The sequence below is a fragment of the Furipterus horrens genome, unplaced genomic scaffold (assembly GCF_987537825.1).
Source record: "Furipterus horrens unplaced genomic scaffold, mFurHor1.1.pri manual_scaffold_2, whole genome shotgun sequence".
Lineage (NCBI taxonomy): Eukaryota > Metazoa > Chordata > Mammalia > Chiroptera > Furipteridae > Furipterus > Furipterus horrens.
The window spans coordinates 215,843,158-215,867,543 of NW_028327172.1; the positions used below are offsets into that span (position 1 = coordinate 215,843,158).

The 24,386-nt window shown below is 59.4% G+C and overlaps 1 protein-coding gene across 1 annotated transcript in view; it reads left to right on the forward strand.

The window, feature by feature from the left end:
* The window catches only part of SORCS2 (sortilin related VPS10 domain containing receptor 2), a 253,382-nt gene that overhangs the window by 179,983 nt on the left and 49,013 nt on the right, over positions 1–24,386 (forward strand). The gene's annotated exons all lie outside the window — the stretch shown is intronic.

Below are 24,386 nucleotides of genomic sequence, written 5' to 3' on the forward strand. Positions count from 1 at the left end.
CGCGGAGACGGGCAGCGTTGGGGGAGCGCGGAGTCTCGGAGAAGCGCAGCGCGGGCTGAGCTGGCCCCGCGAAGGGACGCAGGCAGGGCAGGCCCAGGGTGGGCCCTGGATGTGAGGGGCTGGGCGGGGCAGGAGCTGAGCGCTTGGGCAGCCGAGGTGTGGAGGCTCAGGGAACGCGCACACACGTCCTCGCGGCCACGGGCGGCCCAGAACCCCTCGCGCAATTGGCAGCAGGCGGAGACAGCGGGAGAGGCGCCGTCCAGCCCTGGGTCCTGCTCAGGCCTCTGCTGGGAAGCGGAGTTCGGATCTCAGATACGCAGGTGGCTTGGAAGGACCCCTTTGGGGTAAGCACATCCTTGCAGTCGGGAGGTGCAGGGAAAATGCGGTCGCTGCATCCCCCCAAATGGCTCCGTTTCCCTGGTTCCATCTGTATGGCCGGCGTTGAGAAGCTGCCGCAGACCATGCGGGGTGGGCGGTCTTCATGCACAGGGGACAGACGGCTGTGGGACAGAGGGGGCTGCTCCCACCGCCGGCCGGCCAGGTGATGTAAGCCTCCCCCCGCCCCCATCAAGGAGGGTACAATGCTTTCCCCACGAGCTGCTGGGCGTGGGGAGCCAGAGACCCCACATGCGAGATCTAAGGCAGCCTCTCCCCGCCCCCACGAGGGCTCTGGGTGCGCAATCTGGCTGCGGACCTGCAACCGGTCCGCTCCCAGGACCCTCATGCCGTCAGCCTCTCACGGTCTTCCGCAAGCGGCGTAGAGGGGAGCAGAGAAATATCGGTGCGGCACTTCCTTCTTCTTTAGATATCAGTCCTTTTGAGAGTGTATAATGAGGCCCCCATTAGCACAGTGGTCACCCCTGGAAGTGAGACACTTATTTCCCTATTGACAGAGGCCCATGCAGGTTGAAATGCCACTTCGATAGCCAGACAAATGGAGTTTTCCCAGTACATGGGAGTGGAGCCTTCCAGTTAGTGGATCCCAGAAGTGAGAGGGTGTTTACTTTAAGGACCTGGTTAATGGGTGGTAGGGGGGTGGGGGTATCTTCCCTTGAACCCACGCTCTCTGATTCTGTGTCTAGCCTTTTTCCCAGCCCATGCCATGGGCAATGTGAATATCACCTCCTCCCTGAAGCCTTCCCAGGTTGCCCAAGACAGTTTGAGCTGCAGCCTTAGATGCTGCCCAGGTCAGGGGGGTTTGAGATGTGACACCAAGGTACACGCAACGCACAGCCAGGTGGGGTGCTCAGCCCCATAGGTGCTAGTTTGCACAGGATGCGTTCCTCTCTCCCCACACAGGCGCAGAATCACGCTTGTGAAGCTGACGTGCACGTCCATGTTCTAGGACCCAACAGAGTCTAGTCACGTTTTCACTGCAGCCAATACCAAGGACCTCACTGCTTCAACGCTTGCTGAGCAATGCAAGTGGGCACGCTCGGGCTTACATGCAAACCCCCTGATTCCGGGGGAGAAGTACTTGCTGGAAATTACTTTATGGAATGCAACGTGTCAGGTTAATTTATTTGATAACATGCTTTTCCTTGTTTGGTGTGGTTTTGTGTTTTCTAAGCTGAGCGTTTTTGCAGTAGCACCGGGGAGCCTGGCAGGGAGACTGCAGCAGATGGTAGCTTAGGCCCAGAGGATGCTTCTCAGCCGTGTCTCCTCGCATCTCTGGGGACTGGGTGGCCGGGCCGTGTCCCCACACAGGGTGGGCCGTGGGGCTGCGCACCGGCATCGTGTCTCTGCCCTTTGGCTGTGCAGCCGGGGTCAGGGGGTCGGACAGGACACACACACGGGGCCACCTGCCTGCTCTGGGCACCTCAAGGGTGACGAGGGATGAGGACAGAACCACGTGCTAACTGTTAGATTGAATGTTACAAATACTGTGTCTTGGGAGGAAGAGGCAAGCGGTTGCCCTAATGAAGAGAAAGGGCCCCCAATTCCCTGCCATCATCTGGCTCCGGTGCTGCCGGGCTGCTGATACCGGCACGTCCACATGTCCCCGCACTTAATCGTGGCGCGACCCCCGGAGGCGGCCGCTCAGCTCGCTCTGAGGAGACCTAGCGTCCGGGCAGCCTCTTGGAATTAATTTCCCTCCTCTGATGCGCTGCCTCCTCCTGTCCCTGTGACGGCTTCTTCATCAGCTGCCACCAGCTCGGGGTGCGCATGGGCGGGGCGTGCGGGGGCTGCTGACAGGGCCGGATTCTGTGGGGGCTGCCCTGGCGCAGGTCACTTGTGTCTGCTCGGACTGAGGATCAATGGGGCGTGATTTGCAATGAAGAGCTACTAGACGGCCCGAGACGGGGGCTCACGGAGAACGGAGGTGGCCCTGCCTGTGGGGCAAAGGGTGCAGGCTGCTGCTTCATCGGACGGGGATGACACTGGTGATGGAGGTGACAGTGTGGTCATAGCGCTGGTGGAGGTGCAATGACACTGATGAAGATGATGATGAAGCTGATGTGGTGGTGATGATGGTGATGGTGATGAGAGACTGTGATCATGAAGATGATACAGTGATGGTGATGATGATGAAAATGGTGACAGTGATGAAGATGGCACGGGGACAAGGATAATGAAGGGGTTTGTGGGGATTAGGATGCAGGAGGTGGTGTGAGAATGGTCACAAAGATGGCCAGGGTGATAGTGACAAAAGTGAAGAGGAAGGGGATGCCTGAGGAGGGCGTAGGCGGCCGTGGGCCCCACAGCTCCTCACGGAGCGTCCACTGCCCGCCCCCCGGCGCTCCTGACTTCCCCGCCCCTGGACTGAGGAGGAGACGGATCAGACTGCGGAGGCTGCACAGAGGGTCAGCGCGGGAGACATTCGCACCTGCTGCTGTGACGGATGACCCCCAGTCTCAGCCATCCCACGGGACAAGGTCACGCCCCCCCCGGGGACGTTTAAGGCCTGTTGGCAGCTCCCCTGCATCTTGGAAGAGCTGCGTGCCAGGCCCCGACCGCCTGCCCTCAGCCCGAGTGTGCCGTCCTTTCTCAGCCACAGGGTGGGTGCCACCTTTCTGGAACCGCCCGAGCCCAGCCGATGGATGGCAGGCGCTCGGGGGACGTGGCCCTTTGTTCTCCTGGCAGGGACGAGGGCAAACGGCTGGTTTCTAGGAGGGACCGCGCAACCCGTTGCTGCTGAGGCCAGCGGCCCTTGAGGCGGACCCTGGCTCTCCATGCTAATTACGTGGTTTAAGGGGTTATTGACAAAGCGGCCAGAGGGAGCGGAGATTCATTAGTTTGGGCTTCAAAGGCTGCAGAAGGACGGCCATGAGTAATGGATTAGAAATCAGCCTGCCTTCTGCGGAGCCCGATTTATGGGCCCATAAAGCAGCGGCTGGTGGGTCCCGGGGACAGGCACTGCAGGTGCGTCTGAGACGCGGACCCTTCCACGCCCCCTGCCCAGGCTGCTCCTGCGCCCACTTGTCACCCGTCAAGTTGGGTCCCCTCCTCCAGACCCACCCTCCTGTGCAGGTCGGGGCCACCACCAGACAGCCAGTGGCCCTTCCGCACGTCACTCTCACCTGCAGGCCAGACCCCCTTTCCTGAGGACGGGGAGGGGGTTGGGACCCCAGGATATGGGGTGGAGGTGATAGTCCCCCCTCCTCTGTGCCAGACCGCACCTGCCCTGCTGTGGCACCAAACCGCATGGTCTCCAGGAAGCCCCAGCTTTCTTCCAGGAGGGCAGGTTTCCATCAGTGCAGGAAGCCATGGTCCAGAGTTCAAACATGGGGGGACACGGGGCATTTAGAGGGGAACAAAGCTCCTGGCAGGTATTAATTAAAAAAAAACAATGCAGTGTATTTGTGTTGTGGTCGGGCTGCCTGGGAGGATTGGCAGAGTGAGCTGCTGGCTGTCATTTTTATCCCTGGCAGCCTGGGGACTTCTGAGGCAAGGCCAGCCCACTTTTCCTTGAAATAGGCACCTGCAGCTTTAATGAGGATCTTGCCACACTGTCCCCGCTGTCCCCATCTCTGGAGCGGAGCATCCTGTATTTATTAAAATAATGAATCCTGTTCCTGCAGCCCCCAGCCCCAGACATCCCTTACATCACCGGCCTTTGATGAGGAAGCAGAGAGAATGGCAAGAGCTTTTGCAATGCTGCCTCATTCGGTCGTTGGGCAAACACTCTCTGTGCGCCGCTCTGGGCCCAGAGCTGGTGCTGCGGCCCCGCCGGGAGGCGGCGGGGGCAGACAAGAGGGAGGCCTTTGCTGGCTGGAGAAAATAAAAAGATGGTCTTTAATTGGGACCAAGAAGGAGACTTGTGCCAGGTAGGGAAGGAAGCAAAGGTGTCCCAGGTGGCTGGCGTGGCAAAGGCAAAGGCACAGAGGAGGGACAGGCCATGGCTGGTCCCACCTGCCTTTGCTGGTTGTATCCCTGGGCCAGGCCTCGTGTGCACGGGGACAGTGGCATCCAAGCTGGGTGAGACAGGGGACACTGAGGTCTATTGGAGTGGGAGGAGAAAAGGAAGCAACGGGGGCAGGGAAGCACAGAGGGGGTGGGTCAAGGAAGGCTCCTCGGAGGAGGTGACAGGGAGTAGGAAGAGGTGGTCAGAGTGAGTAAGCAGGGGCCGGGAGGCTGCAGGAGGGGACTGGGCTGAGAAAGGAAAGCGTCCCCTGAGACGGGGGCGTCGTGCCAGCGGGACTCGTCATGAGGAAGATGGCCCCACGACAGGCCATCAAAGCCTCTGAGCCAGAGGGTGTCACAGCCTTAAATCATGAACGTCACTCAGGGTTAATAATGGTGATTACCGTCCGTCATGGGAAAGGGCGGATGTATCCTGTTAGCAAGTCCAGCTAGTTGGCTTCCTGGGAGCTGCCCACCCCTGTGCGGGGATGGAGCCGGCACTTTGCGGCTCTGGGAGAGGGAGGTGGTTTCTCACATCCGTCATCGGCAGGCACCGGGTGCCACGTGGCCCTGCAGGAAGGACTCAGCTGTGTGTGTGTGTCACATGCTCAAGTGCGGTCCGATTGCAAGTCACACTCGGGCCGGAAGCCCTGCAGTGTCTGTCTCCCCACTGCTCCCCAGAACCAACCTCAAGCCCCCACCTCTGAAGCCTCAGCCCCCACCTCCCCGTCTGCCCTGAGCTCCAGCCTCTGTTCTTCAATTGACCTTGCCCATCAGGCCTATACCTGGGCCTGGAGCTGTGCATCCTCCCCTCTCTTAGCTTCCTCTTCATGCCCATCATATCTCTTCTGGAACCAACCACTTCCTCCAGGCAGCCTTCCAGAGCCTGCTCAGGCCTGGTTTCCTTGAAGGGCCCTGCGTGCTCCATGGGCCAGCCTGTGTCCCAGCCTGTGTGCCCACAACGGAGCTCTTTCTGTGTCCAGCCTATCTGCTCCCATGATCAGGGCCTGTGTTGGTCTGTTACAGTGTGTCCCCATGTTCTTCTGTTCACCGGGGGCTGAACGGGTAGATGGCAGAGGGGACAGGGCATTCTCCCCGAGGGCTGGCAGCCGGCGGAGGGAGACATGTCATCCTCCCATGGAGGGAAAGCCCAGATTCCTGTTCCCTGGAGCAGGAAGTGGACACCCCTTCTCTGCACAGCAAACTCACTGAAAGGCAGTGTGTTTTGATATTTTTAACAACTGGGCTAAAAAATACACTGAACCCCCCCTGAGAGATTTTTAAACAGGCTAGAAACTTTTGTTTCCAAGATGTCCAGGTTTGCGTTTCAGAGATTGTGTAAGCGAAACACGTCATTTTCTAGCATTGGGAATGTCGCCCAACCGCCGTGTTCAAGGCTACGTGCCCGGCCCAGCCTCAGTCGCTCTGGAAAGGGGGTGCTCAGTTGTGAAAGCGGCTCTTGAATAGAAGGGGCGCATGGTGCATGGCGCGTGCCGATTGCTTTTGAAAATGTCAGCCGGGCAACACGCGAGTGATAACAGCCTGCCTTCGGTTCCTGTCTGGACCTTGCGCCGTTTGGTAACAGAAAAACACATCGTTCAGTCCTCAAGTTCAACAGGGTGTGGAAGCGCCCTGCGTAGGTGACACGCATTTGCCTTCAGCAGGTCCCCCAGGTCTCCATGGCCCTACGATTGCGGAAGCCTCCATCGAGGGGTGCTACCTGTGACACTCACAGCTCTGGGGGCAGCCTTGGCTAGTACACGTCATCAGGTGTCAGCGGGAAGGCCCGGCGGACGAGGCAGTGTGGAGGGCGGGGGGGCGGGGGGCACCGGGGTCAATCCAGTCATGGAGTGAAGACAGTTTCTCCCTCGTTTTTCAGATCAGATAAGAAGCATAGATAGAGTTCTACCCCTTTTTGGTTGTAGAACCAACTCCGAGGAATGGGAGGAAGCAAAGGCTCCTGCAGAGCGAGGGGCCGGGCACTGGAGCCCCTGCGGACTGCTCGGTCCTCGGTCCCTTCAGGGTCCACAGTCGCCTGGTGGCTTCAGGCTTCTGACCAGAGCGCACGGCTCCCACACGTGTACCCACGGCCCCCACACGTGTACCCACGGCCTCCTGGCTGTCCCTCGCTCCTGGCTTCCCACCTTCCGCCCCAAAGGTCCTTGGCCCTCTTCCTGTCTCTTCCTGAACTTCACCTTCTCAGGAAGCTGGCTGAAGGGGCACCCCCCCCCCATTTTTCTCCAGCTCTTTTCCATTGTTTTATTTTCTTCAAAGTACTCCTCACGTCGGGAAATGATCCTATTTGTGGGTTGCCTTGTTCTCAGCTGGTTTTCCTGCAGCTCGGGCGTAAGCCCCGTGGTCGGGCTCTGTCCTGTGCTCCTTCAAGCCCTGGCTCCTCTGCCCCCTCCCCATGCTGACCTTGGTGGCCCGCTCCCCGTGGCAGGGATGGACCGAGGGCTCGGCGGCAGGAGCATGCGTGATAGAGCCAAAGGCGAGTTTTATCAGAGAACAGGGAGTTGTTTGTATTCAGGTCCTCAGAGTGAGATGAAGTTCCTCGGCCCCCTCCCCCTGCTGCTCATGGCAGTTCTTGTTGTTTCTGGGACATGCGGTTCATGCCACATGCTGGGCAGGGCAGGCAGCAGGTGGGACAGTGTCTCATTAAAGGAGGGAGAGAGACAGAGAGAGAGAGGGAGCGCGGGAATGAGCATGAGTGGGCACCTATGAGGGGGTGCAGCTGTTCCCCCAGGGCGGGGCCTTTAAAGGCCCGCCCACGGCAGCCGGAGACCCTGCGGCTTGCTTGGCTGGATCGGGAGCTGGCCATGCACCTGTGGAAGGTGTGCACGCCCCACCGGGGCGGCCACCCTGGAGGACGTCTGAGTGCGTGAGCCGGTCCCAGCAGGCTTCGTCGTCCCCCAGTCCCTCTCGCCCTGGGTCACCCCCTCCCCCAGGGACGATGGCTGTCCCCCAACTATGGCTAGCTCTCTCCCTGGCTGGGACTGACCACCGAGCATGCATGACACGTGACAGCCCCACAGTCTGGCCTCCCAGTGAAGGGGACAGTGAGGTAGAGACAGGAGCCGAAGGTCCTGGGACAGGAGGTGGGACCTGGCTCCTTCAGAGACCACCGGGGAGGGAGCTGGTCTCCGGAGTCTCTTGGGGAGTGAAGGCTCCTCAACACGCTCTCTATCCGACTTTTCCCTTCCCGGCTCTACGCCGGCTCAGTCCACAGAAAAATCACGTGACCCACACACGTAATTTCCAATTTTCTAACAGCCCCATTCAAAAAGGAAGGAGAAACGGTGGGGTTGATCTTTACAGTATATTTAAGGCAATGTTATCATATCAAGAAATAATCAATGTAAAGATCATCATTGAAATCCTTTACGTTCTTTTTTCTGCTAAGCTTTGAAATCCACTTCCTACTTTATTCTCAGAGCGCATCGGCTCAGCCACTAAATCGTCACCGGACGTTCTTGATCTATGTTTACAGCTCATGGAATTTGTAGTTGAAAAAATGATTCACACACCCAAGTTACTCCAAGATGACTTCAACTATCCAATAACCGAAGTAAATACCCATTTTTAAGATTTTAAATTGCCGTTCCTCGTCACATCAGCCACGTTTTGAGTGCTCAGCAGGCCACCACGGTCCAGGGCCTTGGGCCTGGCCGGTGTGTTTACACGCTGCGGTAGGCGAGGGGAGTGGGCTGCCCGCGGCCTTCCCCTCCGAGCTGGAGCCCGCGTCTGCCTGGCCAGGTGCCGCCGGCCGGGGTTTGCGTGGGGCGAGGACGGTGACTCACCCCGTGCCTCTGTTTCTGGTCAGTAATCTGACAGCCGAGTGATCTGACGTCACATTTAAGAAATCAGTGTTTTGAAAAGCTCTGTTGGCTGGTGAATTGATGAAGCTGAGGTGGCCACATCTCGGGGGAGGCATCACCTCTCAGTGAACAGACAGGACTGCCACAGCGGGCACACAGCCAGGCGTTGGGACGCGGCGAGTCAGGAAGGACAGGCACGAGTCCACAGCAGGACGTCCTCCCCGGGAGGCAGGAGGAGCGGCACCAGAACAAGCTCCCCACCAGCAACGCGCTCCTCTGGACCACAGCCGCGTGGCTAAAATGCCATCGGAGCGACGGGAAACCCTGTGTCCTGGCCCCCGAGTCACTGGGCGGGAGTGGCTGTCCACATGTCATCATAGGTCAGAAAGGATCAGTTAATGAGTAGTTTTATTCTAAAAATATGAGCTTACTTCCAGTAATCAGTTCTTGAAGGTCTTTTAAAAAAAGCTGGTTCTGCCAAGCGCTGATCAGGTGGGGACAGCCAGAGGTGCCTGCTGGGAGCTGAGCCCCGTGCAGCCGAGAAGGGGATGGATGCACTGCAGAGGTCGGCGTCTTACTGCAGGGCGCACGTTTGCACTGGGCGTTGAGGGGTGAATAGGAGTTGGCTGGAAAAAGACCGGAGATCTCCTGTTCACAGGCCTGATTCGTGGGGAGAGGGTGACGGGGGCACATTTGTGAGGTGTGGAAGTGGATGGCTGGGCAGAGAGGGCAGAACCTGGAAGTGGAGCTACTGGCAGCGAGGACCGGCCTGGGACACCAGGGGAAGGGTGGAGACTCTGCCACGGGGCTGCGGACTCGAGGGCCTACAGGGCCCCAGGGGCCAGGCAGGAAGCGAGGCACCAGAGCTGGCCGCCCCAGGTGAGGGAGCAGCTCCACAGCTGTATTCGCTCGTTACGGTCCCGTGATGGGCCCGGGGGCCACGGTCTCCTGAGATCCCGAGGGCAGCGAGAGCTGTAGATGTGCACCTGAGTTGCACGGTCGTTAAAACCCCACCGGGGCAGATGGGGTCTTCTGGCCGCCTGTCTGCCTGCCGGCTGGGGCTCCACAAGGGGGACTCAGGCACAGGCCTGGCACAGCAGGGCCACTGCTCTAAGAGATGTCACTGTAGCTGGGACAAGGCTTAAGTCAGGGTGCAAACTGTGGCGGGGAGGCGGGGGTCCAGGTAAGAGATGGTGGTGTTGATCCAGAGTGGATGGTGGCAGGTGTGAGGAGGAAGACAGGCTGCCTCAGAGACAGTGCCTTCTGTCTGCTGGTGTCAGCTCTCCGGGGGTGTGCAGGTGGGGCAAGAGGGACACGTAGGTGAAGGTGGGGTTATGGGGGAATACAGGTGAGATTGGGTGGCCTACAGATGAAGTCAGGGGAACGTACAGATGGGGCCAGGTGGGCAGACAGGTAAAATCAGATGGGCATGCTGGTGAAGCCAGGCGGGCAGACAGGTAGAGAGGCCCTTGACCTAAAGTACTTTGAAGGTTTTTCTAGCAATGGCCAACAGCTCGCATCTGTCCCTGTGAATTATGACCGAATTATCCCTCACAGTTACCTGCAGTGAATTTGTCCTGCTGAGCTAGAGCCGGCTGATAAGTGTTCTTCATTTCGGTCGCAGGCTCGGGGGGGTGCAGTTCCTCCACCGGGGGGAGCGTATCTAAAGGCGGACGCAGCTGAGAGTGAGTGTGGTGCCCCAGAGCGGGGCGTGCCGGCTGGGGTCCGGGCCCCGCTCACGGCATTTGGAAGTGGACATTGTTGTCCTCGGATGCAGCTGAGCAAATGGAGACCCAGAGAACGTGTTTTTGCTGCACAAGTAGCCCGTGGAAGAGCCGGGATAGGACGCTAAGCTTGGCTCCTTCAACTTCCTCCTGGCTGCCACTCCTCTCTGGTGGCCTGGGTGTAGCACCCCCAGGGCCACGGGGCAGGGAAGACCCAGGCCAGGCTTCCCGTATGCCTTCTAACAATTACAGTGAAATACATCTTCATAAAATTCTAATAAACGTCAGAAAAGATGATCAGCCTCCCTCTTAAGGAAACCAAACAACTAGGTGTCCTTCCTGCTTCTTACCTTGGCGTAGAAGCTGCGAGAGCGGCATAATGAGGACAGCGAGCCTTAGGAGCATGCGGGGAACCAGGAACTCGGCCGTGTGTGCTCCTCTCCACCTTTGGGCGTGTGTTACTGACGATTGAAAGCCAAGTGTTAGGACAAGGTCAGGGCCCTTTCTATCCAAGACTGCAATGGGGCCAGTGGCAAAGCAATAACAAGGCACGCGCCCCCTTCCTGGCCGCGCGCAGCTGGGGTGGAGGCGCGCCCGCTGTCAGCGTGGGGCAGCCTGGTCAGCGGAGACCCAGCAAGCCCCCCAGGAAAGGGGCCTCCGCACAGACGAGGGCCACGGGCTGCCCCCCAGGTGCTGTCCTTGGTGCTGGCCCAGCTAAGCCTCTCCGGCCGCTCGGGAGGGCCTTTGGGAGCCCCAGCCAAACGCCGCTGTATCTGCATCACCCAGTCTGAATGGAGTCCTGGACTTGTCCCTAACAGCCACGCTTGCTCCTTACAGAAGACTGCACACGGCCAAGCAGTGCCGCTCACCTGTCACTACCTGCTGGGGACGCTCACATCTATTTCCTTTGTCTTTTTCCTGTGACTCTTCGCTCTCCCGTTGAGACAGCCACACACTCAGGATTCATCAGAGCAGCTCCAGAGGCTGGGTGCTTAGCACCGGGACCCTCTGTGCCATGCCCTGCAGACTGTGACGCAGGAATGTTCTCTCTCCCAGCCACGGCCCCCCTTCCTCATTTCCTACCAGCGTGCCCACCGCCAAGCAGGAGTCCTGAGCACCAGGCAGATAAGCAGTTACGGTTGACAGCAGCAGATCACTGGAAGGGAAGGGAGGGGACCCCGTGGCACGGGAGAGCTTGGATGAAATGGAGACCCACGTGTGGGTCTGTGCCCTGCAATGGCCATGGTTCGGACACTGAGTGAACTTAAACAGAAGATGCTCCCGTGCGTGGCGGGCTGACAGAGACATGTGTACTAGACATTAGTCCTCACAGGGACGTAGACACTCCCGCTGGCACCCTCCGTCCTACAGGAGGCTAAACTAAGGTCTGGACAATGTAAGGGACGTGCCAGGGTCTCTCAGTGACAGAAATGGGGACAGTTCAGGTTTCTCTGGGCGACAAGGCAGTCCTGCCACTCCCGCTCTAAGGTGCCTACAAGGGGTGCCCAGGAGATGGTGCGTGGCTCCACCCCACGCCCCAGAGCAGGGTGGAACCTGGAGCCAGCTGGGCGGCAGGGAGCAAGCGGAGCTGGGCGGCTGTGCAGGCGCCTCCAGGGTGTCCCTTCTCTGCGGCTCTCAGCAGACTGTGACAGTTCCACAGGGGGATAAACGCCGCTGTCCCCGGCGGAACTGAGAACGTCGATGTCATCAGCCTCCTCACGCAGGCTGTTTGTGGCCCCGATGGTCAGCGCGAGGGGATGTCACACAGACAGACGTGGCAACCTCAACGGCGGGGCAGCTTGCGCTGTGAGCACCGTGTTGTGACTCTCAACGCCACTTTGTTTCCCGATGTGCCCACGCCAAGCAGGACAGAGTGACGTCTTTCTCATCCAGTAGGTACTGGGTTCTCAGAGTTGCTTTGCTGGGTGGATGGAAAGCAGAGAGGAAAGCAACGATCTGGGAAAAGCATGGAAACTGAAGACTGTAGTTTCCCCTTTGGGCTGTATTTCCTTCAGCTGAAAATGGAGGTAGTGGGCTGTGGAGGCTCCCAGTGTGGGGGCGTGGCTCCCGGGGTGGGGCGTGGCTCCTGGTGTGTGGGGCGTGGTTCCCAGTGTGGGGGCGTGGCTCCCGGGTGGGGCGTGGCTCCTGGTGTGTGGGGCGTGGTTCCCAGTGTGGGGGCGTGGCTCCAGGGGTGGGGCGTGGCTCCTGGTGTGGGCGTGGTTCCCAGTGTGCGGGCGTGGCTCCCGGGTGGGGCGTGGCTCCTGGTGTGTGGGGCGTGGTTCCCAGTGTGGGGGCGTGGCTCCCGGGGTGGGGCGTGACTCCTGGTGTGTGGGGCGTGGTTCCCAGTGTGGGGGAGTGGCTCCCGGTGTTGGGGGGCGCGGCTCCCGGTGTGGGGCGCAGCTGTCTCAGGAAGAATGAGTATGGCTGACTGGTCCCCAGAGAGGCGGCTGTATTCCTGCAGCAGAACCTCAGTCATCAGCTTCAGAGGGAGGGCGTGCACCAGCATGCGGGCGGGCGCGCTGGTCACTGGGGCAGCCAGAGGAGGAAGGCCACACTGAGGCTGGGGCAGCCCGCCCCACGGATAGGCAGATTCCTCCCACATTTTTGTGTGTCCCCAAGTCCCCGGCACGGCTGACACTCCAGAGCAAATGACAGGAATATCAGGGGACCAGGTTCTATTTCTTCCACCTCCGGATATTGCAGATGCAATTTACAGATTACGGTCATTGAATTGTTACTTTTCATCTTATGCAGTCGTTCCCCCTTATCTGCGGGGGACCCCTTCCAAGACCCGCAGTGGATGCCCGAAGCTGCGGATAGTACTGAACCCCACATACACTGTTTTCCCTGTACACACATACCTGTGATAAAGCTTACTTTATAAGTTAGGCACAGTAAGAGTAACAGTAACTACTGATAAATAGAAAGTTATAACAATCTCCTGTAATAAACGTTGTCTCTCTCTCTCTGATAACTTGTCTGATAACTACGCAGCTATCAAGTGAGTAACAGGCAGGCGCGTCCACAGAGCGGAGCCGCTGGACAAAGGGGGATGATTCACGTCCCGGGTGGGGTGGGACACCTGAGATTTCATTATGTGACTCAGAATAGCACGCAATCTAAAACTTGGGCATTGTTTATTTCTGGAATTTTCCACCTAATATTTTCGGACCATGGGTCACAAAAACCACGGGTAAGGGAACCGCAGAGGACGGGGGAGGGGCTGCTGGATCCGTGCTCAAGAATTAACGGCAGCATTTCGCTGTTTCGGAGTCGCGTTTGCCCCGTTACGGCAGCCTCCTCAGAGCAGGCCCTACCGAGCCAGAAGTCCGGAGCGCATGTCCCGTGCTGTGTTTGAGCGTGAGTGTGGGGGCGTGACAAGGCGCAGTGACAGAAATGGGGGCACAGCCTGGTTAGTCCCATTAGGCGACTTGGCCGCCTTCCCGGTTTTCTTTCATTTGCTCCACCGCAGATGAGTGACAGCTGAGCCTGCCCTTCCACTCAAGCGTCTGAAGGGGGCGCCCTCCCTGCCTGTATCCACGTGACAGAGGTGCCTCGGCCAAGTTCATTGTTCTCGCATTTTGTTTGACTGTCTCTCTCCTCGTGGCTAACGGTCCTCGCTAGGAAGGTCTCAGGTTCACATCCTTCCACGGCTCTGTCTCGGGCATGCAGCTTTGACCTGCAGATGTCTCGGACGATGGCCCTGTGACCTGGCTGGCTGTTCCTCTGCAGGAACACTCAGTTTTGAGGACGGATCCCTGCGCTCTCACGTTCAAGTTCATTTATTCTCCTCCTGTCCATCGTATCGATCCGACGTGTTCTTTTCTGGGCACGTTTTGCGAGTATTTCTGGGAAAATTTCCCTTTCACGGGCTCCCAGGATGGTGTGCATTCTGCTCTTCACCTGCTGGGCACCTCCCGTCCCTCCCTGAGAGCCCCTCTCCTCGCGTCCCGCCAAGGGCGCCAGACGGAACCCAGCTCCGCTCCTCGGGTTGCGGAGGGGGGCCCTGCTCACAGAACGCAGAGTCCCTGCTTTATGCTACTTGCAACTCTGCCACGTGCTTCCCGCTGCTGTTTTCCTACGTCCGCCTCCCTGACAAAGGAGAGTGTCACCCGCAGCGGAGAGGGGCGCCGGTCCTGAGGTTCCCCGGCCACTGCTGCGGGCTCTGGGCCTCTTCCTCCCCACACGGCCCTGGTGGGGCAGCAGCACCTCCTGTCTCTCCCCCTCTGATCTGAGGGAGTTCATGGACACTTGCAGCCCCAGCTGCCCTGCCCCCAGGCGTCACCTGCCTCCTGCCTGCTGGACACTGCAGGCCCCTCGCCAGGGCCCCCCAGCTCCTGTGGCTCGTTCAGGGAGAGCTCTCGTGGCTGAGGAGGCTTAGTGAGAGACAGCGTGACAGGAGGGTCCTGGGAGTGCTGGGGCCACATCTAAGCAGCCCCCACAATGGCAGAATGGCCACCCAGTCCCAATGGCCTGGGCTGGGGAGCCAGGGGGTGACGGACGGTGGGAGGCACCTTGCTCTCTCTGGCTGACCAGCAGGGACAGCTCCGTGTCAGAGGGCAAATTGCCGGTGAACCCCCCTCTCGCTTTGCTCCAACTCTCAGGCTCGCCGCCCATGGCCACCCCTCCTCATTCTGTCAGGGGCTCGGCAGCTGCCTGTATTCCCGCCACGGTTAGTATTGTATTACGGTGACATTGATCATTTTCCGAGCTGGTGTGGGCGTGTCTGGGCACAGGGATCATGGGCCAGGTGTGGCTCTGACACCGAGTCTAGGGCAGAGAACAGGCTCTTAGCAGCTACACTGTTCCTAGATGGGCCGAGCTGGCCTGTGAGGGAGTGAGCTCCCTGTCGGGAGAGGCGTGCAAGCCCAGGCCAGACCAGCACTTAAAGGAGCACCGCTGAGAGGAGCCTTGGCTGGCGAGAGGACAGACACTCTCCAACTCTCAGATGCGGGGTTTCCAGATCTTGGTGCTGGTCTGGATTAGAAGACAGGGAGGGTTGTGGGGCTTTAGGTGACATTTGGGCCAAGCCTCACTGCCACCTCCTCAGTGTCTGTGCCTTTGGGCTCAGCCTGTCTCCCCCTTTGACAACCATGGCACCTAAGTGGCTGGGTTGGTTCGTTCATTCACCCCACAAACCAACGTGCCGGCCCTGTCCTGGAACACAGAGACAGGCCAGATAAGCCCCCCTCCCTCTTAGAAGTTGACACTATTTATAAGGATATCATTGTCAGGATGGAGGCTGACAAACGCTGGCTCTGAGCAGGAGTTTGGTCAGTGGGATGTGTGGTAGATGCCCTGGGGGGTTTTATAGGACCCAGACTGCCTGGAGCCCCCACCACCGTCCCCCAGGCTGGGGCTCACTGCAGCAGAGGACGGGGTGCAGCTGCAGGCTGGGGTCCAGCTCTATGAAGTGGCCTCAGGGAGACTGTCCTGCCGCCCCCTGCCTGCAGCAGGGCCGTGAGGATGGCCCGGGTTCAGCTGGCCACCCCCTGGAGCTCCTCAGAGCAGAGAGCCATGATCTTACTGCCGGACCAGCTGCTCAGGGACACGTAGCAAGGGTTTTTTTCTCAGGAATCAATGTGTCATCTCAGCAGCAACAATGACAAAAGATGGATTGCTTTGCTGTGACAACAGAGAGCACTTTATCAGGCCTTCAGAACTGATTTCTCTAACGGAAAAAAGCGGCTCCGCAGGGTTTGTCGGAGCCTCAGGGACAGAGTTGTCCAGGCTGACAGCCCTCAGTGTCCTTTGTCCTCCGTCCGGGTCCCCAGAGAGAGGAGATCATGGGCATTAACGTGGGGAGCTGTCTGCTGAGAGCCAACCGCTGTGGGCGGCGGGTGTTCCCTTTCCTTCAGCAGCCCCTCCGCGCTGGGGTCTCATTTCTCAGGTGTCCTCCGGAGCCGGCCCAGGACTGAGACGGGAGGGGTCGGTCCACGTGCAGCTGCTGGTTGGTTTCACAGGAGGAAGGCTGGGCTCTAACTTCACTCTGAGCAGGGATCCTCTGGAGCGTGGAAGTCTGTGCATGTCTTCTGGGGTCCCTGGGCTCAGGGGGCAGGCCCTGGGGGCCGCCCTGGCCCTGCACGGTGGGGGAGACCCGGGAACCAGCTTTCCAGAGTGGTCAGGGTGGATTTGCCGCTAGTTTGGAATCTGATGAACGATACTTGGAGGACTGAGTTCATCTGAGGTCGAAGACCCCCCTGTGACTGCATGTCAGGGGACTTGGCGTGGGCTCGCCTTGTGCGCGGACACAGGACAGTGGCTGAGGTATAAAAGTTCCTGTAAGGTATTTGATTTCTTTCTTGGAAAATTAGTGTTAGACATGGCTTCAGGGAGAAACTAGTCGGGGCTCCTGCCTCGGGGGAGGAAAGAAGCTGGTAGAGAAGACTGACACCTGCCCACCCATCCACCCGTCCACCCACACATCCATCTCCATGCGTCATCCATCCATCATCCACCCATCCATCCATCCATCCATTCTCTCGTCCATCATCCATCTGTCATCCCTCCATCCTTCCATCCTTCCATCCATTCATCATCCATCCCTCCTTCCGTCCATCCATCCTCCATCCACCCATTTACAATACAGGTGGTAAACACTCAAATAACAGTCTGGGCAAGACTTCTGTATTGTTCTGCATTTTTTGCTCCTGTTTTGTTCTGTTTCTTTTTTTCTCTGAGCACAGAGGAGCTGGCTGCTAACTCAGAGGACAGGGAAACAGCGTGGTTCTCTAGGGGTTGCTGGCAGTTCAGCACAAAGTGACAAGCATTGTGGGCCCCGCGCACAGCATGTGCAAAGGCACTGGGGACTGAAAGGGAGCAGCCCGTTTGGGAGATGGGTAGCCTCCAGTGAGGCTGGTGCTCGGGGATGCGGGACGTAGCCAGCAGCAGGCAGGGTGAGACCGAGAGTCCTGAATGCCGTGTCAAAGAGTCTGGGCTCTTCCTGGCAGGAGCCTGACAATTCCATCGGGAGGCTGGTGGGAGGTGGAATTGGAATTGGCAGTAAGGACGGAGAGATCGAGAGAGACCTCGGGCGCGAGACTGGTGGCGTTGGTGGCTGGGTGTGTTAGCAATGGCGACAGGAGCGGTGATGGTGGCAGCTGCGATCGGCAGCCCCCACACACACACCCAAGCACCTTGCGGGTATTAATACTCACGGTGACCAGTGCCATGGGCAGGAGCTGTCTCCTCCTACAGATGGGGACACTGAGGCTCAGAGAAGCCGGGGACTGTGGCCAACGCCACATAGCTGGGAAGTGGCGGGGGGATTGGAGCCCAGACCGGGACAGATGCACAGACTCGGTGGCTCTGTGTCTGAGTGTGGACTGGAGGGGGCAGGTGGACGGATGCTGCCCGGGGAGGAGTGGGGGTGCGGAGGGAAAGGGCCGCGGGCACTGATGCAGAGAGCACAGTGGGAATGTCTGGTTGTGGCCATTTCTAGGGCGCGCTCTTTGCCATGAGCAGAACGAGAGGAGGAGGCTCGAGCTGCACTGTTGGGGCGCGTCCACCCTGCGGGGTGTCGGCCTTGCTTATTAGGGAAAAAACATTCAGCCAGAAACGGGCCTCCTTCAGCCGTCTGACCCGACGTAATTTGAATTTAAATATGTTGCGGAAAATGATGCTGGAGTTTTCCTTCCGGGTGGGCCTGGTGTTTGATTGCTGAAGCAGTCACGCTTGCTGTGCCCTGACCCTGCAGTGGCATTCCGGTCATTTGCTACCTTTGGGACGGAAAGGGCTTGTGAAAGGCTGTGAAGGGAGCCACGATCACCGGCTCCTCTCCCAGGGCCACGGAAGACACTGGACAGAAAGTCCTCCTGGACCGGAAGGAGCCCTGGGGGGAGATGGGCTGGGATGTCGGGAACACAGAGATTCATTTCCACGTGCCCCCCCCCCCCCCAGCAGGCCCTGGTGTGGGCCAGGCCCCGAGGAAGGCGCCTCCCTGTGGGGTGCTTAGGTCCCGCCAGGGCAAGCAGGAGCCCCAGGAAGTGGCCTCAGTCCTGGCCGGGTGTTTCTTTCTGCCCAATTATAAAACCCACCGCCTCGGCCGTCACAAAGCAGAGCAGCCGGCTGTTACAGGCTCACGCTTTGTACTCATAACTTAAAGAGTTTGCTTTAAAAACTGACTATAAAACCACTTAGTTACTGGGTTTTAAACCCAGCCATGTGGAACTGACGTTTCCTCGGAGTGCGGTTTGGAGGTGATTTCTGGCAGGGAGGGCTCCGCCTGCTGGATCTTGTGCCAGGCTCCCCGCGCCACCCCTGAGCCGTTCTCATGGAGCCCCAGGGGCCCCGCCTCCCACTGCCCACGCCCCCCCACCTCCGCCTGTGGCTTCGGTAGAAGGAAGAGACCAGGAGGGGAGCAAGGAGGGCGCAGGGAGTCCCACCCCTTCTCAAAGGGCGGGTGGAGGCCCCCGGGGCCCGAGACCCGACTCGTGGCCCACCACTCTGCAGCACGGCCAGAACTCAGCATCAATCTGCCGGACTCCAAAGCCATGTCTTCTGTGCCTGTAGGGTCGAGCTTGTTCTAGGGAGAAATATTCATGTAGTCAGCAAGGAAGGGATGCCCCCGTCCCTGCTCCAGTGGGCCCTCCAGTGGGCTCAGCAGCCGGGCAGCACGGCCTGCCTGCCATTCCTGGGGTCACCATGTCTCCGGGGACGGGGGGGCGGGGGGCTGGGCCTGCCTCACCCCCAGCTCTTCACCCACCTTGCTTTCGGTCTGTGCTGTGGGGGCCGCGTCCTGGGAGCCTGCATGCAGGCGGATGTCGCTGCTCCTCCGTCAGGGGACACTGTCACGGACAGTTCTCACACTGGCCCAGAGCTGCTGTCACTTCTGTCCTCGTACAGTTGCCCGACGCCCTCGGGAAATCTCCAGAGCTGTTTCCCCAGGAACTTTAATTAAATCATCACTCATTTGCGGTCAGAAGATGAGAAGAAATTGACAAAGCAGCCTATTCATCTGTCCCATTACTGCCACATGCTGTCCAGTCCCCCGGTGCTGATGAGGCGTCTGCTCCAGGCGTGGCCCTTGCCAGGCCTGGGGCCATTGCCTGCCGCTGAGAGTAGACGCCACGGGGCTCAGTGGCGGCTGAGGGCACACGGGTAAGAGGACAGGGAGGGGGTTGGGAGGTGGCCCCGTCTCTGACGCCACGCCTCCCCGGGACGCCAGTTCCTACCTCGGATAGTCCGTGGCTTCTGCTCAGTCCTTGCCATGTGTGGGCTTCCGTGAATCTGTCCTGTATCCACTGCCTCTGGCCTGCGGTCCCCTGGCACTGTCCTCGCTGTCCCTCCTCCTCGGCCTCTTCTCCCGTAAAGGCTGCACGTGCCACCAGGGCCTGCTGGCCTCCCGGCGCCCCAGGCAGGAGACGGGGGCCGTCCAGCCTTCACATCTCTTGCAGCCCTCCCTCCCCAGGGCCACGGCCACGTCTTCCTTGCCCTCTTCCTGCTGAATGGGCCATCTGGCCGTCTCACTGCCTCTGGGGTCTGGCCAAGTGCCTCCTAGACACCCCCACTGGGAGTGGCTGCGCCCCTGCAGCGCTGATAACTGCCGCTGGCTGCTTCTGTGGGTATCGCCCATCTCACCACTAGACTGTGTGCTCCGTGAGCCCAGGGACAGCCAGGCGCCCTCACTCTGTCCCCAGCACCAGGGCACATCAGTCCCACAAACACGTGCGTGAAGAGGGACAAGCAGAGCGTGCCCTCCACCACGAGCACCGTGTGGGAGCCAGAGCCGGACAGCCGTGCTGGATCCTGGCCGCAGCTCCCCACCCGCCGACAGGGGTCACCCCCTGTCTGGGACCATCCAACAGGGACAAGCATAGTAACTGCCTCATCGGAGCGTCGTGGAAAATGTGCATAAAGCCTTCGACACAGTGCCTGGCACGTAGCAAGTGCTCAGTAAATGCCGCGTAGGAAGACTTTCTCACCAGTGCCATTCTCTGTGCCCGTGATGCAGAAGCGTGTCATTCACGCAGACCAGGACTGGCGTGGCACCGCCTGCTGGCCGCCCGGCCTCTGGGCTGCCCCCCTCCAGGGCCTGCCCTCCCTGTAGTCGGAGAGAAGGTGGGCGAGGGCGTCCGGGCAGAGCGAGAGCTATTCCAAAGCAGAATGTCAGGGGGCGGCAGGCCTTCGGGAGCTGGCAGCCATCCACGATGGCCGGCACTCGGGCCACGTGCTGGCAGGGTCAGCAGGCTGCGGTCATGGGAGAGAGTCACGATGCCAGACTCAGGCACACAGGCTGGAGAGACCCGGAAGGTGTCGAGTGGGGACACGACCCAGCTGGCATTTGCCTAAGTTCAGATTATTCAAGGCTCCTCTAAGAACAGACCTCTCTGGCTTAAGAAAGTGCAGAAAGGCCTTCTATTTCTGCAAGGGTTTCAAGTGCTGAGCCTCCTCTGGAGCCTCAGCAAGGGAAAGGTGACTGTCTCCGATGTGAGGGGACTGACTGACCCGCGGTCACCGGCCACGGAGACGGCAAAGCCACACTCAGTTAGACCTGGTCCTGTGACCTCCAGCACTCACAGTTATCCAAACCCAAACCATTCCACAGAGCGACCTTCTGAAACTGGGGGCCGCCGACCTGTGCACGTGTTGACTCTCCCGGCGGGGATCTTCGCTCCCAGAGCCCAGAGCCACTGCTGGGAGGCCACGGCTGCCCCTGGGGCCTCACGCAGGCACGGGAGATGCTCTGCACAGATTCTAATTCGAGAGCTGGCGGCGGAGGCTGCCTCCCTTGTCTCCTCGGTCTGCCTCTCCCCGCATCAAAGCCAAGTGTCTGTGTCCCCAGCTGGGTGCATCTGTGTGGCCAGGAATAGACGGGCGATGGGGTTTAAATAGAAAAACAATGCGGTGACATCAATCCCGGAGGCTGGGTGGGGACCCTTTGGGGGCCATACTTGGGAAGTGGCAGACTAAAAATACCCTCTCCCCGACGAAGAGCTCTGAATGGGAACCGAAGGTCTGTTGAGTAGCCCGTTCCCAGCAGAGGTGCGAGGCGGTGTCTGGGTGCTGTTCGCTTTCCTGATTCGCTCAACGGTACCGTTTGCGGGAGCTCGGCCACGAGGCCAGCGGGCGTGTTGGCACCGCTCTCCAGAGGAGAGGCCGGAAGCCCCAGCCCGGGAAAGTGACTGCGGCTGCTGAGAGGGGCAACGTGGAGCCCCACGTGGTTCCTGCAGGGGCCACAGATGTGGCAGCAGGTCACAGGATGGCAGGAGTCCCTGTAGGGCCAGCGAGCATGATGGGCGGGGGCAGAGAGAACACCCCGAGGTCCCTGCTGGGTGAGGGCGTGCAGGAACCACACCCACAGCAGGGCCTCCACGGCCCATTCCTACCTTTGCCTGCCAAGATGCATCGCCTTCTGACGGGAGGGTCAGGGCTCGCCCACAGACCGGCCATGTGGCCAGGCTGGATTTGAAGTCAGCAAAGCGTGTGCACACATGTGTCAAGAATGTGGTCTCCGACTAAAACACACCCAAGCGTGTGACTCACCTCCAACAAAGGAGGGGTCCCCCTTTCATCCCCCCTTCAGAATGCACCGTCAGTCACACTGAGCTTCTGCTCCTCACCCTTTGAGGCCTGGCTCAGGCAACACCTCCTCTGGGAAGCCCCCAGCCCCAGGCCAGCCTGAGGGCCAGGCAAGTGAGGCCCTAGGGTGCCCAGTTAGGGAGACAGCCACCCTGGTGCGAGGGGGCCGTTTGTTCCCGTCCCTGTCACCGCCGCCCGGGAGCTGCCCCAGCTCCGTGACCCTGACCCAGGGGTGCGGGGTGAATGCTCACCGAACTGCGTGGAACCAGCCTTTTGCAGAAGCAGAGACACTGCAACAATAAAGCTGGTGTCACGGACAGGGTGTTGGCTGTGTGCCCGGGGCTGTGCTCAGTCCGTTGTGCCCACTGTTCCACATCGAACCTTCTCGTGGCCCCTGCAGTGGGGATCCCCGTCTGCATTTACGGGTGAGCAAGCTGCGGCTCAGAGGCAGGAATGCACGTGCCCAGGGCTGCACAGCGAGCCTCCCAGGGCCCAGTGAGGACAGGGGCCCGCGCTCCGTGGGCCTCCAGAGCCTGGCCTGTCTGCTTGTGCTGACGTTGGGGACTACGCTTCGCCCAGGCAGCGTGACAACCCTGGAGGCATTATCTCCATCCTGCAGGCCCCCATCCAAGTGGCTGAGAGTGGGGCGCCGGGCGCCAGAGCCCCAGATTCCAGTTAAGTTCCCGTATTTGACACAAGACACAGCCCCCGGGCCTCCTGTCTGCAACTGACAAATAAGACGGGTGGGGACAGTGTGTCCTCCTTGGGCAGCTGGGAGGAGTGAACTCTGAGGGCCTGGTGGGGGCCATGCTCGCTGGTTATTGCATTTTGTCACTGGGACGGGGGGAGGGGAGGGGAGGGGGCAGAGGCCAGAGTCGCACAGCTGGCGCGCACAGAGCTGAGAACCAGCAGGAGCTGCGGCCTAACGCAGCCGTCCCACTGGGGGGAGCTCAGGACTGCTGGGCCCCTGGGGAAGTACCAGTTCTGCTGGCCGGGGTGGAGCCCAGTGATGCTGGCCCCCGGGGTGGTTGAGGGGGGAGCTGTGGGGTAACAGGGGCTTCGGGGTGCTCACTCTGGCCGTCGCAGGAGGGTCCTGGGCCTGGCTTAGCGCTCCTGAAATGTCCAGCTCTTGTCGCCGCACAGGCAGCCTTGCATCGCGTTTTGTACGGGGCCCCGCAGAGGACGCTGCTGGTCCGAAGACTCGGGCTTCGTGTGCACCAGTCCACCACCTCCCTGCAGCGGGGAGCCTCTGATTTAAAAACGCCCGGCCTCGCCGGCCCCAGAACCCACCGCAGGGCCCTGTGTTTCCCCAGAATAGCACGCGGTGAGAATAGCACCGTTGAAAATAGTCTGGGTCCCAGTTTGGAAGAACACTCTGCTGGCCCCGCTGGCGGGCGTGCTGCGCGTTCGTTTGTCTTGCTCCACGGTTCCTTTCCTTGTCAGCGCTCTTGTCTTCCCCATCTTTCCTGGCGTACTCGTCCGCTCGGGCCAAAAATAGCCCCTGATCCAGATCCCTGGGCACCCAGCCAGGATGGGTCTCTCCCCTCCCACTGCGGTGCCACCGTTGTCGGGGCTGTGGTCCTAACTGAGGGCTGTGATGGGGAGGCACCCCTGGACCCAGGGCCCTTACTCTGTGTGGGAATAGCACCAAGGCCTGCTTACTGGGAGGTGGCACCTGCTGGGCTCGAGACAGAACATGGGCCTTGCCAGGCTGCACAGCCTCACAGCCAGGAGGGAAAGAAACTCACAAAGAGAACACTAGGAACGTTGGGCTGGACCAAATGAATGCACAAGGTGCTGGGAAAAGAGCAGGGGAGGGGTTAGAATAACTGTGTATCACGTAGGGCTTCCTGGAGGAGGTGACCTTTGAAATGCACTTTGGTAGATGAAGAAGGATTTGACAACCAGATAACAAGGGGAAGGGTATCTCTATCATAAAAACAGGCTAAACTCAGTGGGAATGGGGGTGGGTTAAGCAGGGACACCCAAAATAAATGCGAAACATTCAACTTGGTTGAAGTTACCCAGAATTTGGGGCTCAGAAACATTGAAAGAAGGCCAACCATTATTAATATGCCCTGCGTTTCCTTCCTTCCTTTTTTTTTTTTAAAGATTGAGGTATAATTGGCACACAACACGATATTAGTTTCAGGTGTACAACATAATGATTCTATATTTGTGTATGTTGTGAAATGATTTTCTTCCTCATTATGGCTGCATAGTAATCCTTTTGTTCTTATTTTATGCATTTTCCACTGAAGAAATTATACTTACTTTTATCCACTGACCATGGGCAAACTGATACGATACTTCCTTATAACTTGGTCACTGTGGTATGTACAGAGGTTACCCCGGCTTCTAATTTGAACCCTGCTTTCGTTGTGAGCCCAGGGGCTCCCTTGCCATCAAACACCTCTGGAAACGTGCTTCGATGACCTCTTGCTCCCTTAAGCGTACTCCATGCCCACCATTTGTCCTGCGTATAAACCGCAGCCTCTGGAGCATCTCCAAGCATGTCTCTCTCTGTCTGCTGCTCAGGGGCAAAGTCGCTGAGGATCCAGGCCAGTGCCCTGTGGGTCTCCTTCAGACCATGGCTGGCTGAGGGGAGAAGGGTCCGGGGCGCGCAGGGACTAGTCAACGTACGTGCGAGCGCATTACGGTTCCCTGGGCAGAGAGAACGCATCGGGTTATCCTGTGTTCACATAAAGGCAGGAGCTCGGCGTAGCTCATTGACCTGTGCCCAGAGTGCGTAACTGTCTTCAGGGGGAGCTGCCTTCGGGAGGAATGCTTCCCAACGGAGCGTCCGCGCAGAAGGAGTGTCAGGGCCCCACACCTGCCCAGGGAAAGTCACTCACCCTCAGCCAGGCCAGGCCTACCCCGCCCGCGGCTCCAGGCCTGCTGAAATGATGGCACTCAGGAGTCACGCCCAGATCCTGACCTCAGCTCCATCCTGCCTGGCATGTGACCTCGGCAACTTGCT